This window comes from Jatropha curcas, chromosome 8, assembly GCF_041381405.1.
Source record: "Jatropha curcas cultivar XTBG-Jc1 chromosome 8, XTBG_Jcur_1.0, whole genome shotgun sequence".
In the NCBI taxonomy this organism is placed as follows: domain Eukaryota; kingdom Viridiplantae; phylum Streptophyta; class Magnoliopsida; order Malpighiales; family Euphorbiaceae; genus Jatropha; species Jatropha curcas.
This window is the reverse complement of record NC_143158.1, coordinates 18,779,287-18,792,955: the sequence shown is the minus strand read 5'-3', so window position 1 is coordinate 18,792,955 and position 13,669 is coordinate 18,779,287. Positions and strand designations below refer to the sequence as shown.

Below are 13,669 nucleotides of genomic sequence, written 5' to 3'. Positions count from 1 at the left end.
GCGTGCCCTTGTATAGATTGACTATGGCGGTAGCTTATTACCCCAGCCGTGTGGCTAGGCAGTACAGCCCACATCAAAATGTCCTTGATTATACTCGGTTCGAGGGTGGATTGATTACTCAATAGTTCTATCTCGCTTTATTACCGCTTGGCCCAGTCACACGACTGTCTCAATTTCTAATGAAGCCGACAATTCTTCTTCTTCTTTGTACCGCTTGTGGTTGCAGGCTTATTCTGAGGTCGAAGCTGATTTTGAGTTCGCTGATTTACTAGCCGTTAGATATCTTTTAGACCTAGCATATAGATGCACTTATCCTGCTTTCTAATGATATGTACTAGACAATTATTAATAGTGCAATTATATGAATGTATGCACTTATTATGAATGAAATGCCTTTTGCTAAAATGTTTGAGATATTTCTTACTATTCCATGCTACAATGTAAATTTACATCATTTGCACATCAACAAGAACTTAATATGATAAGCTTTAAAGTTAATAATAACACAAAAGGTGAATTTTATTAATTAGGCTTTGCCATGAATCTTTTGTTTTACACATAAAATTTCTTCAGCCTATCCAAATTAACTGGCTCTGTGAATTCATTGCCCTCCATGTTTGATAGTTTCATTGCACCTTTTGAGAATGTTTTCTTGATTAGAAAAGGACCTTCCCAGGTAGGCTTAAATTTTCCTCTTGGGCCGTGAACGTTTGGCCGCATCTGTTTCAGTACCAAATCTCCTACTCTGAGCAATTTCGGATGAACTCTTCTGTTGAAGTGCTTAGCTATTCTCCTTTTATATAATTGATCCCATGAATAGGGCGTTGAGCCTCTTTCCATCTAGGAGGGCTAATTCATGGTAATGACCTTCAGCCCATTGACATTATGGAATCTTAGATTCCATCGTTATGTGCAAGGATTGAACTTCTATTTCTGTTGGTAACACGGCTTCCATTTCATAAACCAACGAGTAAGGAGTTGCCCCATTCGCAGACTTGGTGGTGGTCCTATAGCCCCATAAAGCATACTATAACTTGTTTACCCAATCTCGATGATTTTCTGTCGGTTTTCTCAATATCTTTTTGACATTTTTGTTTGCGGCTTCCACTGCCCCATTCCCCTGTGATGATATGGTGAAGATTTATGGTGTTCAATTCCATATTTTGCCAATGATCTTTTCACTTCTGCTTGAAATTGAACTCCATTATCTGTCACTATATGATGAGGGATCCCATATCTATAATCAGGTTATTTTTAATGAATTTGGTCAATTGCTTGGTGCCGATGTTCTTAAAAGTTTGTTGTCTTGACCCATCTCAAGAAATAGTCCACTGCCACCACTATGAATTCATATCCATTAGAAGCAGTTGGTGAAATTTTGCTTATGATATCTATTCCCCAAGCTGCAAATGGCCATGGAAAATAGAAAGATGTAATTCTTAAGGTGGAATGTAACTTGGGTCTCCCTGAATTTGACATTCGAAGCACCTTTTCATAAGAGCGTCTGGAACTCAGTTGTTTACTCTGCCAGTGTGTGTGAAGATTACTCTTGTGATGTTCTGAATAACAATATGCAAGCAGTCCATATAGGGCTTCAACCTGTCTTCTTTGACTTTCCAATTTTTGTTAGCATGTCGATTACCAGTTTTGAGTCACCAAAAAATTCAACTTCTTCAGCTTTGATAGCAAGCAGAGCTTCTAACCCAAATAAATAGGCTTTATATTTTGCCATGTTATTCGTAATAGCAAATCGCAACCTCTTTATCATTGGGATAACTTCTTCCTATGGATATTCTAATAAGATGCCTGCCGACTCCTTTACTATGAGCTAATCCGTCAAAGTAGAGCTTCCATCGGCTCCTTTCTTCTCTATTATGTTCAAATGTTCATCGGGAAAGTCAAATTCCTATTGTTCATTATCTTCAATTGGATATGCTGCTAGAAAATCCGCAAGTGCTTGTCCTTTGACGATTTTTTTTGTAGCATATTCAATGCTGAATTTTGACAATATGATTAGCCATCTTGCTAGTTTCCCCACCAGTACTGGTGTTCCATATAGAAATTTGATAGGATCCATTCTAGAAATTGCTATGACACTGTAAGACTGAAAGTAGTGACGAAGTTTTCTGGTCACCCAAACTATTGGTAAGCAGGTTCTTTCGATCATGTTATTTTTCTTTGTTCAGAAGAAGCCTTTTGCTGAAGTAATAAACTGCCTTCTCAACACCTGCGTAATCAACTTGTACTAACATGGCACCAATTCCGGCATCTTCCACTGTCAAGTATAAGATTAATGGATTCCCTAGTTTTGGCGCACATAAAACCAGGGGACTTGACAAATAATAGTTGATCTTATCAAAAGCTATCTGGCAATGATCATTCCACCTAACAGGTTGATCTTTTCTTAACAACTTGAAAATCGGATCACATACGATAAACAATTTTGATATAAACCTGCTGATGTATTGAATTTTTCTCAGAAAGCTCCTCACTTGCTTTTTTATCTTGGGCGACTCCATCTCTTAGATTGCCTTGATTTTGTCTGGATCAATCTTTATTCCTTTTGAACCTCCTATGAATCTTAGCACTTTTCCTGAAGTTACCCTAAATACACATTTCTTTGGGTTCAACCATAGCTTGTATTTGATCACTCTATCCATATATCGCTCTAGAGCTGCTAGATAATCTTCTAGTGTCTTGGTCATGCAAGCATATCATCAATGTAAACTTTTAGCTCCTTATGAATCATGTTATGAAACAATGTAGTTGCCATCCTTTGATATGTAGCCCCAACGTTCTTCAAGCCAAATGGCATCACCTGGTAGCAAAAAGTTTTAAACTCTATAACGAAAGATATCTTGGCTTTGTCTAATAGTGCCATAAGAATCTAATTGTAACTTGCAAATCCATAGCATCCCATCATTGTTGCACTATCTATTAGGATATTTATGTGAGGAAGAAGGAAATCATCCTTTGGCGATGCTTTGTTCAAATCCTTGTAGTCCACACATTTTCTGACTCGCCTGTCCTTCTTGGAAACTGGGACTATGTTTGCTAATCATTCCGAATAGTGAATCACTTTTAAGAATCCTGCATCAATCTGCTTGGTCACTTCCTTTTTGATTTTCTCTGGTCTCAGTCTTCTCCTCTTCTGCTTCATTGGATTAGCTCCACGATACAACGAAATTGTGTGCTCAGCTTATAGACCTATCAATCCTAGGTATATCTTCATAACTCTATGCAAAGACTTCTTTCTTGTCCATTAGTAGACTTTAAAATTTTATGTTCAATTTTGGCGTTAGGTTTGACCCAATTAATAAATTATGTGGGTTATCTTTTGTGCCAATATTAAATTCGAGCATGCATGATGAGTTAATGTCAAATATGCGCATTAGCTTATCTACTTGATGAATGGAACCATCAGGAAAGACATCAAACAAGTAAGCAAAATTGAAATTCATTTCATTGAAAAGCAAAGACAATTCATTACAGTCAGTTTCATCATCAACATCAATACAGGCTCGAATCACTTTAAACACTTGATCAGCTGGGTCTTCAATCTCTTCAACGTTGCTTGCCTTCTTGTTCTCCTCTCCTCCTTCCTGAGCAGCTTGCTCCTCTTCTTGTTCATCCTCGGCCACCTTCGGCCCCTCAATCCCCTCTTCCTCTTTCTTCTTCTCATCCTTTTTCTCTTGCTTTTGTCCATTGGGCTCAACCGCTAAGACATCAATTACATCCGCAAAAATCTCAAGGCCAGGGTATGTTTTCCCATTATGCTCAAAAGGCTCTATTGGTAAACATAGAGAGGATTTTTCACTCGAACAGACAAAACGTCCATCCATGTACAACCAGCTAAGTGTTTTCTTCGGTTAACTTCCATACTTGAACCTTAAGGCTAGGCATTGCGTCTGAGTGTGAATCTTAGGTAGTTCAGTGATGCCCTATTAGTCTTTTCCCAATCCTTTCCCTTACTCAAAAATCATCTTCTTTAAAATGTTGGAGACAACGAGCCTTATATTAGTACTCAGAACTACTATTTGGAAGCTAGTCCATGGGAGAATGATTTGTTTGTCAATATTCAGAGTAGCTACACTCTTTTCATTTACAGCCGGGATAATAATAACTTCACCATTAAATGGGAACTTGATCTTCTGGTGTAGTGTGAATGGAACACCTCCCAATAAATGGTACCATAGGCGCCCAAGTAGTAAGGCAAAAGTTGGGGAGATATCAATTACTATGAATTCAATCTCCTTCTCAATCGGCCCCACTTTCTCAATAGTTTTAAATTTGCTTTCCATTTGTCTCTTGGAGTCATCATATGCATGGATGACAACATTTGAAGGTTCTAAATCTGACACATCTAACTTGAACTTGGATAGAAGCTTCAAAGGACATACATTTAAAGCGGAACCATCGTCTATCATGATGTTACCCGTGATCCTCCCTCTTACTTCAGCCTTAATAAATAAGGCTTTAGTGTGATTCCTACCCTTAGGAGGGAGTTCATCATCCGAGAATATGATAGTAAAGGGGTTATGCTGGACCAACCCTAGAAAATCTGTCATAGAAATCGTTGATGAAATTGGAATTTTAACCATTGCCTTAAGCAGAGCCTCTCGATGCTTCTTGGATGAGATAAGTAAATCCCACATGCTTATATTAGCATAGGTTCTCTTTAATTGCTTGATTAGTGCATCATCTTCAGCATCATTTTTAGGCTTCATCGATGGGCTTGCTCTCTCATTTTCTTCTCTTGCCTTAATCATGTTAGGCTGATAAACTCGACGTTATGGGTATATGGTTCACTGTCTTGGCTTCTTCACCCTCCTCACTACTCCAAATATCAAGAGTAATGGGATTTACTAACAGGTCATCCTCGCTTTCCATCGACTCATTATTGTAGTCTAACCACTCTTTGTCACTGTCGTCCCACACATTCAGGATCATCAAAAAAATTTGTTCCGACAATTACTCTCTTTTTACCTCTTCTTCCTTGTCCTCGAATTTGGCCAACACCTCCTCGAGATTCTTACCAGACTCGATCGTGCATAAGTTCTTAGGAGGTGGCACACTGTGAAAGTTCGACAACGGTTTAGTTCGTGTGCTTGGCCTAGATTTCTCAAGATCTGTCACTTGATGTCCGCGCCCGGCTAATGCATGTGCATTTATACTACAAGTATTAAGAGGTCGCGCAAGTAGTATAAAAATATCGTATCCACAGGGATTGGAAGAATTGATCACTAAAATCTTTTGAATACTTAATTGTCAGGTAGAATCAATAAAGGGTTGAGTTATATGTAAATAAAAAAATAATAAAATAATAGGAATTAAAATGACAGAAATTAAATTGCGGAAAATAAAATTGCCCCTCATCTCTTCTTTTGTCAACAATTTATGACCAAATGGTAGAGATATAAAATTTTCCTTCATCAAGAAATCCAATATCTCCTTTGTCTTAGAAACATCAAATGTGAATTGAGTCTCTGAACTAGATTTCTTCTTCTAAGGAGTTGTCTTTATTGGAGATCCAAGGTTTGGATACACAAGGAACATAATTCACTAAGTCAGCCACAATTATTTCCTGATGAAGCTCCTGGTACTATGTTCTTGGTGAGGTTCTTTTCATCTGTGATTCTTCTTTCAGCAGCTCTTCATATTCTGCTACCTTAGCCGCCAGCTCATAGAAATCTCTAAACTCCCTCCCTTGGAATTTCTTTATCAGCTTGAAGTTCAAGCCTCTCTGAGCCATCTTGACAAATGCATGTTCAGGCAAGAACGCCTTATACCTGTTCCTCAGCTTCTTAAACCTTACAATAAATGAGTCAGTCATCTCTCCACTTCTTTCTGTTACCCTGGATAACTCGACCATACAAACCTCTGGCTCAGCTTTAAAGAACTAGGTATGGAATAGATGCTTCATCGCATACCATGAATTGACCTCTTTGTCAATGGTTTTTGAATAAGGCTTCACAAATTTTGGGAGGTCAACTTGCCTGAGGCTAGGCCCATACAGCTCCTGCACAGCATCTCACAGAACATCCATGGTGACTTAGGGAATCTGAGGAATAGGATTACTTGCCATTTGAGGAACCATAGTTACAACGGTGTATATATTCTTGGGAGCTACATTGAAGGCAACCCCTTTAGTTCCTTAGCTTCCTCTTGTGCCTGTCAATGATTGAGGAGCATGAGAAGCCTCAGCCTCATAGATAGCTGGGTTAGTCATAGGACTAGTGGTCCTGAAAACAATGGTAGGAGTCACTGTAGGCCTGCCAGTGGGGCGGCCTGTCTAGAGTGATGCCTTTGATGGGTGGTGCACCGGCTCGTCTCTTCGATGTGGTGATTGATACTTCTCTTCAACGAAAGCACGACCACTGTCAGCGCCCCCGATGGACTTAGAGGCGGTTGCCCCCCGAGTTCCTTAGCACACTTGGATGAAGATTCATTCTCCTGCTTAGCAGAAGGCTTGCTAGTAGGAGACTGATTGATGGGTGAGTCCATAACATCAATCTTCTTTCCAGTGACCTTATCCATAAAGACATTCATGGTTTTAGCAATTGGGCTATCATCTGACTATTATTCCTCTGCGCTTCCAGCATCGCCTTCACATTAGAAGAACTAAAGTTAATGACCACATCATCAGAAACAGAAGGTGTTTTACTTGAGCGTTTATTGAGATCGTCAGAGGTAAGTGCAACTTCTGGGGGATTTTAAGCAGGAGAGTTGATTTCTCCTTCCTAATGAGGAGATGTTCCTCTTTCACGGCTTTCAAGGGCTACTCTCGTAGGTCCTCCATCCGAATCCAAAGACCCAATAGCAGTTTCTTTTTCAACAATAGAACTAGTTTTTCGAGTCATGATGATTTCTCTTAAAACTCAAGTGAAAGATGGAATGCAAAAAAGTTGTCCCACCGAGCGATCCCCTAAAGATTGTTGGTTCTTTTTTGGAAAAAGAGTAATGAATCTGCTGGTTGATAGCTTAGGTTGAGAATTGATTGCGGGCGTGCCAGGTGTGTGAAGTACACCAATTGAAAATTAAAGTGTGCTCGATCTGACTTCTAGGTTGTGGGTTTGGTTCCACGATATTTGCTTCACTAATTGTGCGATTAAAATAAAATTGGTAGAGAAAACTGTAAAAGAGAGTTTGAATGCTTGAAAAGTAAATTGAATTTGATTGCTTGTATTGAAAAAAGAGCTTATAATTACAGAAACCATAAATAGGCAGTGCTTAGGAAAATAAAAACAAGGCTTTGAAGATAAAATTGCTTGACTCATTGGAGAGTTTGATTTGATTGTTGAATTCGTCAGAGAATTTGGTTGTCTTTTGGGGTTCCCTTGCTCCTTTTATAAGCTTCACAGGGGGTTACCAAAAGGATCCATTGACACACATTCCCATTAGTTCCTTTGGTGTCCCACCTTCCTTTACGTGAACAATTGCTCGAGGAGTGCTTGCTCAACTACAGATCACGTCTTTATCTCTTTCTTTTAATTAATAAAAATTAATTAATCAATTAATAACCCAAAACAATATTAATTGGGTCCCAATAAAATCCAAGTCCAAATCCATAATACTAAGCCTAATTCTAAAAAATAACAAAATGGGTCCAACAACTTAGTTTGATCCAACTACTTGGTTTGATCCAATGTGTTAATTGATGTATATATATTTAATTAATTTTACAGTATTTACTGATACAATATATATATACATACCGTATTTACTTGGTTTGATCCAATGTGTTAATTGGTGTATATATATCTATTATGTATTTAATCAATTTTACTGTGTTTACTGATACAATATATATATATATATATATATATATATACCGTATTTACTAATACAATACATCGTATATACCATGTGTATCATATTTACCGTTGCTATTGTCGTAGTCACCAGTTGTCAGTAGCGTTACCAGTTGTTATTGTTGTGGTTAAATTACATAAGCTGTATAGGGATGTGCTCTTACAGATTTCGTATTTCATTATATTTTCTTTTTTATTGTTTCTTTTTTTTTCGGTGTTTCTTTTTTTTTCGGTGTTTCCTTTTCTCAGTATTTCCTTTTTTTAGTGTTTTCTTTTTTCAATGTTTCTTTTTTCAGTTTTTCTAATGTTTTCTTTTTTTTTTTTTAAGTGTTTTCCGTTTCTCTTGCAATGTCAGATTTAGTATTATTGAATTTTTTTTTTACCGAATCTGTTGTTATCTTAATAAGTATTCTTTTATGACATTTAGTTAAAAGTGAAACCTTGAATCTAACATTTGCTTAAAAATCTCTGTTATTTTTTTACATTTAAATTTGAAATTGGACAATTTAGCTGTTATTTAGCAAAATTTAGGACTTTAGGCTAATAAATTAAGGAGCCCAAGGTTAAAAAATCAACAAATAATAAAGAGGCACAATTTGTATGAGATCTGTCCAATTTGTTAGAATCGAATCATAATAATTGATCTGTCCAATTTGTTCATTCTAACTAATTTTTCAGACTTTTATTTCATTATCCAACTCGGACTAGATTAGAGCTCGATTTCTAATTAAACCGGGAAGATGGGCCTGTCCGTTTCAATTTTTCAAAAAATTTGATCGAAATAATTTAAACAGGTTTAATTTGAGATTTTAATTGTATTTCGTCATGTCTTTTTAGGATACCAAAATGGTCTACTCCAAGTTGGTTTCAAACCATGTATTCAGCAATACAGTTAGGCAGACTTAGAGAGTTTAGGGGCTGAAAAATAATTTTTTTCAAAAAATAAGAGAATTAAAGTGAAGAAAATTATTTTTTTTTTTCACTATGTTGCAAAGAAAAAATTAAGAAGAGTTTTAAAGCTTGAAAGGTCTCCCCCAGTCCCTCCTCCCTCCACCCCGGTATATATTGCTAAAATCAATTTATTATGGGCAGCTCGCTTATATTTTAAAAAATGCAATCTGTGATTCGATTTTGAATTAAATTGAACAAATTGAAAATTAAAGTATCCTTTTTTAAAGTAATTTGGAACTGTTTTAATTGGTTTAATTTGCTTTTTGAGCAAAACTAACTTATTTTCTTGTAATCAAACCAAAAATCAAACTAAAGTTATGTAGACAGATTAACTTAACCAAACCAAAAACCAATTAGTTCTATTTGATCTTTAATTTTGACCGATCTATATAGTTAACCCTGCTTATTTTAATGACTATGGGGATTGCATGGGAGTTTATTTTAAGAGACTATGAAATATAAATGGAATTTTTTTTTTTTTTTTTTTTTTTTTTTTTTTGTGGAAAGCAAATCAATAAAATTGCATTCAGCACCATAATAAGGCAACAAATGTTGTGAAATCTGCTTCCATAAATGAAAATAAACGAAATAATACGAAGCTATAGCTAGAAAATGAGCTGCAATACTGGCTTATCTCATAATCCATCTAATAGTCATATCTCTTAATCACATATATGGATTTTTTTGATAATGTAAATAAAGGATCAATAGAAGTTAACTATTTATGCCTGCAAACTTCTAATTTCAAATAATAATTTTTCTTAATCTTTTCATGGATTAAAGGATATAATGTCAAATTTTTAATAACTTGACATCATCAACATCCTATTATTTTTAGAATTTTCAAACAAATCAATGATTAAAGAGTATATAATGTAAAGACTTTAACTTTACATAAAATAACTTCCTAGTCTTTTAAAAAATCTCAAACAAAACAAAATTGATTGGTTTTCATTTGCATTTATTTCCATACTATTTCTTTAACTCCACTGACTTTATGCAACTAAATAGGCACAAAAACCTTTTTTCATTTGAATTCAAAAATAAAGAATTGTTACTATAATATTCAATTTTATAAATAATTGGTATCGTAGCTTAGTTGATTAAAGGGTTGGTTTTATGAGCCAAAAGTTGTGGGATCAAGCCCCGCCGAAACCAATAAAGCTGACTCATAATAATGCTTAGAAGTTATTTAGAAGTATTTATTTTTTATCTACAACAATATTTTTAAGATTAAAAGATTAAAAAGTTTGTTATTCAAAAGTAGTTGCTTGTTTATTTTCAAATATTTGTTATATCACTAATGTTTGCCATAGCTCAATTGGTTAGAGCGTTGGTCTTATGAGACGAAGGTTGCAAGTTTGAACCTCGCCAGAATCAAATAAGTTTATTCATGACATTATTTTGGACTGAAGGTCACAGGTAATAATGTTTAGGGTCCCGTAGCTCAGTTAGTTAGAGCGCGGCTTTTATGAGCTGAAGGGTCAAGCCTCGCTCGAACCATAAGTTTATTTATGACACTGTTTGGAAGGTATTTAGTAATATTTGTTTTTTTATACTATAATTTTGAGATAAAAGGTTTGTTATTCAAAATATTTACTTGTTTATCTTCAAATATTTATTATGTTACCAATATTTGAGTTCTCGTAGCTCAAGTGGTTAGAGCGTTGATCTTATGACTGAAGGTCATGGGTCAGGGCCCGCCGAGACTAAAATAGTTTATTAATAACAAATGCTTAAAAGTTATGTAGAAATATTTGTTTTTTTTTTCTACAATGTTTTTGAGATTAAAAATTTTGTTATTCAAAAGTATTTGATTATTTACCTTCAAATATTTAATACATTATTAATGTTTGAGATCCCATAGCTCACATGGTTACAGCGTGGCTCTTATGAGCCGAAGGTCGCGGGTTCAATCCTCGTCGGGACTAAATAATTTTATTCATGACATCGTTTAGAAGCTATTTTGAAATATTTGGTTTTTTATCTGCAATAATTTTGAGATTAAAAAGTTTGTGATTCAAAAATATTTGTTTGTTTATCTTCAGATATTTATTGTGTCATTAATATTTGAGATCCCGTAACTCAATTGGCTAGAGCCTTGGTCTTATGAGATGAAAGTTGCAGGTTCGAGCCACGCGAGAACCAAATAAGTTTATTCATGACATTGTTTTGGAAGTTATTGTAAAAATATTTATTTTCTTTCTTTAGCTCGGTTTGTTAGAGCATTGGTCTTATGAATCGAAGGTCACATGTAATAATGTTTAGGGTCTCGTAGCTTAGTTGGTTAGAGCGTGGCTTTTATGAGCTGAAGGGGTTCAAGCCTCACTGGGACCAAGTAAGTTTATTTATGACATTGTTTGGAAAGTATTTAGTAATATTTGTTTTTTTATCTACAATAATTTTGAGATGAAAGGTATGTTATTCAAAATATTTACTTGTTTATCTTCAAATATTTATTATGTTACTAATACTTGAGTTCCCGTAGCTCAAGTGGTTGGAGCGTTGATCTTATGAGCCGAAGGTCGTGGGTTGGGACCCGCCGAGACTAAATTAGTTTATTAATAACAAATGCTTAAAAGTTATGTAGAAACATATTTTTTTTCTACAATGTTTTTGAGATTAAAAATTTTGTTATTCAAAAGCATTTGCTTATTTATCTTCAAATATTTATTACATTATTAATGTTTGAGGTCCCGTAGCTCAGATGGCTAGAGCGTGGCTCTTATGAGCCGAAGGTCGCAGGTTGAAGCCTCGCTGGGACCAAATAAGTTTATTCACGACATAGTTTAGAAGCTATTTTGAAATAGTTGTTTTTTTTATCTGCAATAATTTTGAGATTAAAAAGTTTGTTATTCAAAAATATTTGCTTGTTTATCTTCAGATATTTATTGTGCCATCAATATTTGAGATCCCGTAACTCAGTTAGTTAGAGCCTTCGTCTTATGAGATGAAAATTCCGGGTTCGAGCCTCGCTGGAACCAAATAAGTTTATTCATGACATTATTTGGAAGTTATTGTAAAAATATTTATTTTTTTAGCTCGATTGGTTAGAGCGTTGGGCTTATGAATTGAAGGTCGAAAATAATAATGTTTAGGGTCCCGTAGCTCAGTTGGTTAGAGCATTGGTCTTATGAGCCGAAGGTCACGGGTTCGAGCCCCGCCGAGACCATATAAGTTTAATTATAACATTGACTGAAATTTATTTTTTTCTTACAACAATGTTTTTGGGATTAAAAAGTTTGGTTAGAACGTGGCTTTTATGAGCTGAAGTGTCGTGGGTTCGAGTCTCGCTTATACCAAATAAGTTTATTTATGACATTGTTTGGAAGGTATTTAGTAATATTTGTTTTTTTATCCACAACAATTTTGAGATAAAAGGTTTGTTATTCAAAATATTTACTTGTTTATCTTCAAATATTTATTATGTTATCAAAATTTGAGTTCCCGCAGTTCAATTGGTTAGAGTGTTAATCTTATGAGTCGAAGGTCATGGGTTTGAGCCCTATCGGGGCCAAATTAGTATATTAATAAGAAATGCTTAAAAGTTATGTAGAAATGTTTGTTTTTTTCTACAACAATATTTTTTAGATTAAAAATTTTTTTATTCAAAAGTATTTGCTTATTTATTTTCAAATATTTATTACATTATCAATGTTTGAGGTCCCATAGCTCAGATGGCTAGAGCGTGGCTCTTATGAGTCGAAGGTCGCAGGTTGAAGCCTTACTGGGATAAAATAAGTTTATTCACGACCCCGTTTAGAACTATTTTGAAATAGTTGTTTTTTTATCTGCAATCATTTTGAGATTAAAAAGTTTGTTATTCAAAAATATTTGCTTGTTTATTTTCAGATATTTATTGTGTCATCAATATTTGAGATCCTGTAACTCAGATGATTAGAACCTTGGTCTTATGAGACGAAAGTCGCGAGTTCGAGCCTCCCTGGAACCAAAAAAGTTTATTCATGACATTGTTAGGATGTTATTGTAAAAATATTTATTTTCTTTAGCTCGGTTGGTTAGAGCGTTGGTCTTATGAACCAAAGGTCGCAAGTTAGAATGTTTAGGGTCCCGTAGCTCAGTTGATTAGAGTGTTGGTCTTATGAGCCGAAGGTCGCGGGTTTGAGCTCGCCGAGACCAAATAAGTTCAGTTATAACATTGATTGAAATTTATTTAGAAAAATTTATTTTTTCCTACAACAATGTTTTTGGGATTAAAAAGTTTGTTACTCAACAATATTTGCTTGTTTATCTTCAAATATTTATTATACTACTAATATTTGAGGTCCTATAGCTCAATTGGTTAGAGCGTTGATTTTAAGAACCGAAGGTCATGGGTTCGAGCTCTGCCGAGGCCAAATTAGTATATTAATAAGAAATGCTTAAACGTTTAGGTAGAAATATTTGTTTTTTTATACAACAATGTTTTTGAGATTAAAAAGTTTGTTATTCATAAGTACTTGATTATTTACCTTCAAATATTTAATATATTATTAGTGTTTGAGGTCCCGTAACTCAGATGGTTAGAGCGTGGCTCTTATGAGCCGAAGGTCGCGGGTTCAATCTTTGCTGGGACCAAATAATTTTATTTATGACATCGTTTAGAAGCTATTTTGAAATATTTGATTTTTTATCTGCAATAATTTTGAGATTAAAAAGTTTGTTATTCAAAAATATTCGTTTATTTATCTTCAGATATTTATTGTGTCATTAGTATTTGAGATCCCTAACTCAGTTGGTTAGAGCCTTGGTCTTATCAAACAATTGTCGCGGGTTCAAGCTTCGCTGGAACCAAATAGTCTATTTATGACATTGTTTGGAAGTTATTGTAAAAATATTTATTTTTTTAGCTTTATTGGTTAGAGCGTTGGGCTTATGAATTGAAGGTCGCAAATAATAATGTTTAG

The 13,669-nt window shown here is 34.9% G+C and overlaps 1 non-coding gene across 1 annotated transcript; it reads left to right on the top strand.

Annotated features, from left to right (window-relative positions):
* Nucleotides 1-11,860: 11,860 nt before the first annotated feature.
* On the top strand, nt 11,861-11,934 carry TRNAI-UAU (transfer RNA isoleucine (anticodon UAU)). The gene has a single exon. It is a non-coding gene; the product is annotated as a tRNA-Ile (tRNA).
* Nucleotides 11,935-13,669: the final 1,735 nt, after the last annotated feature.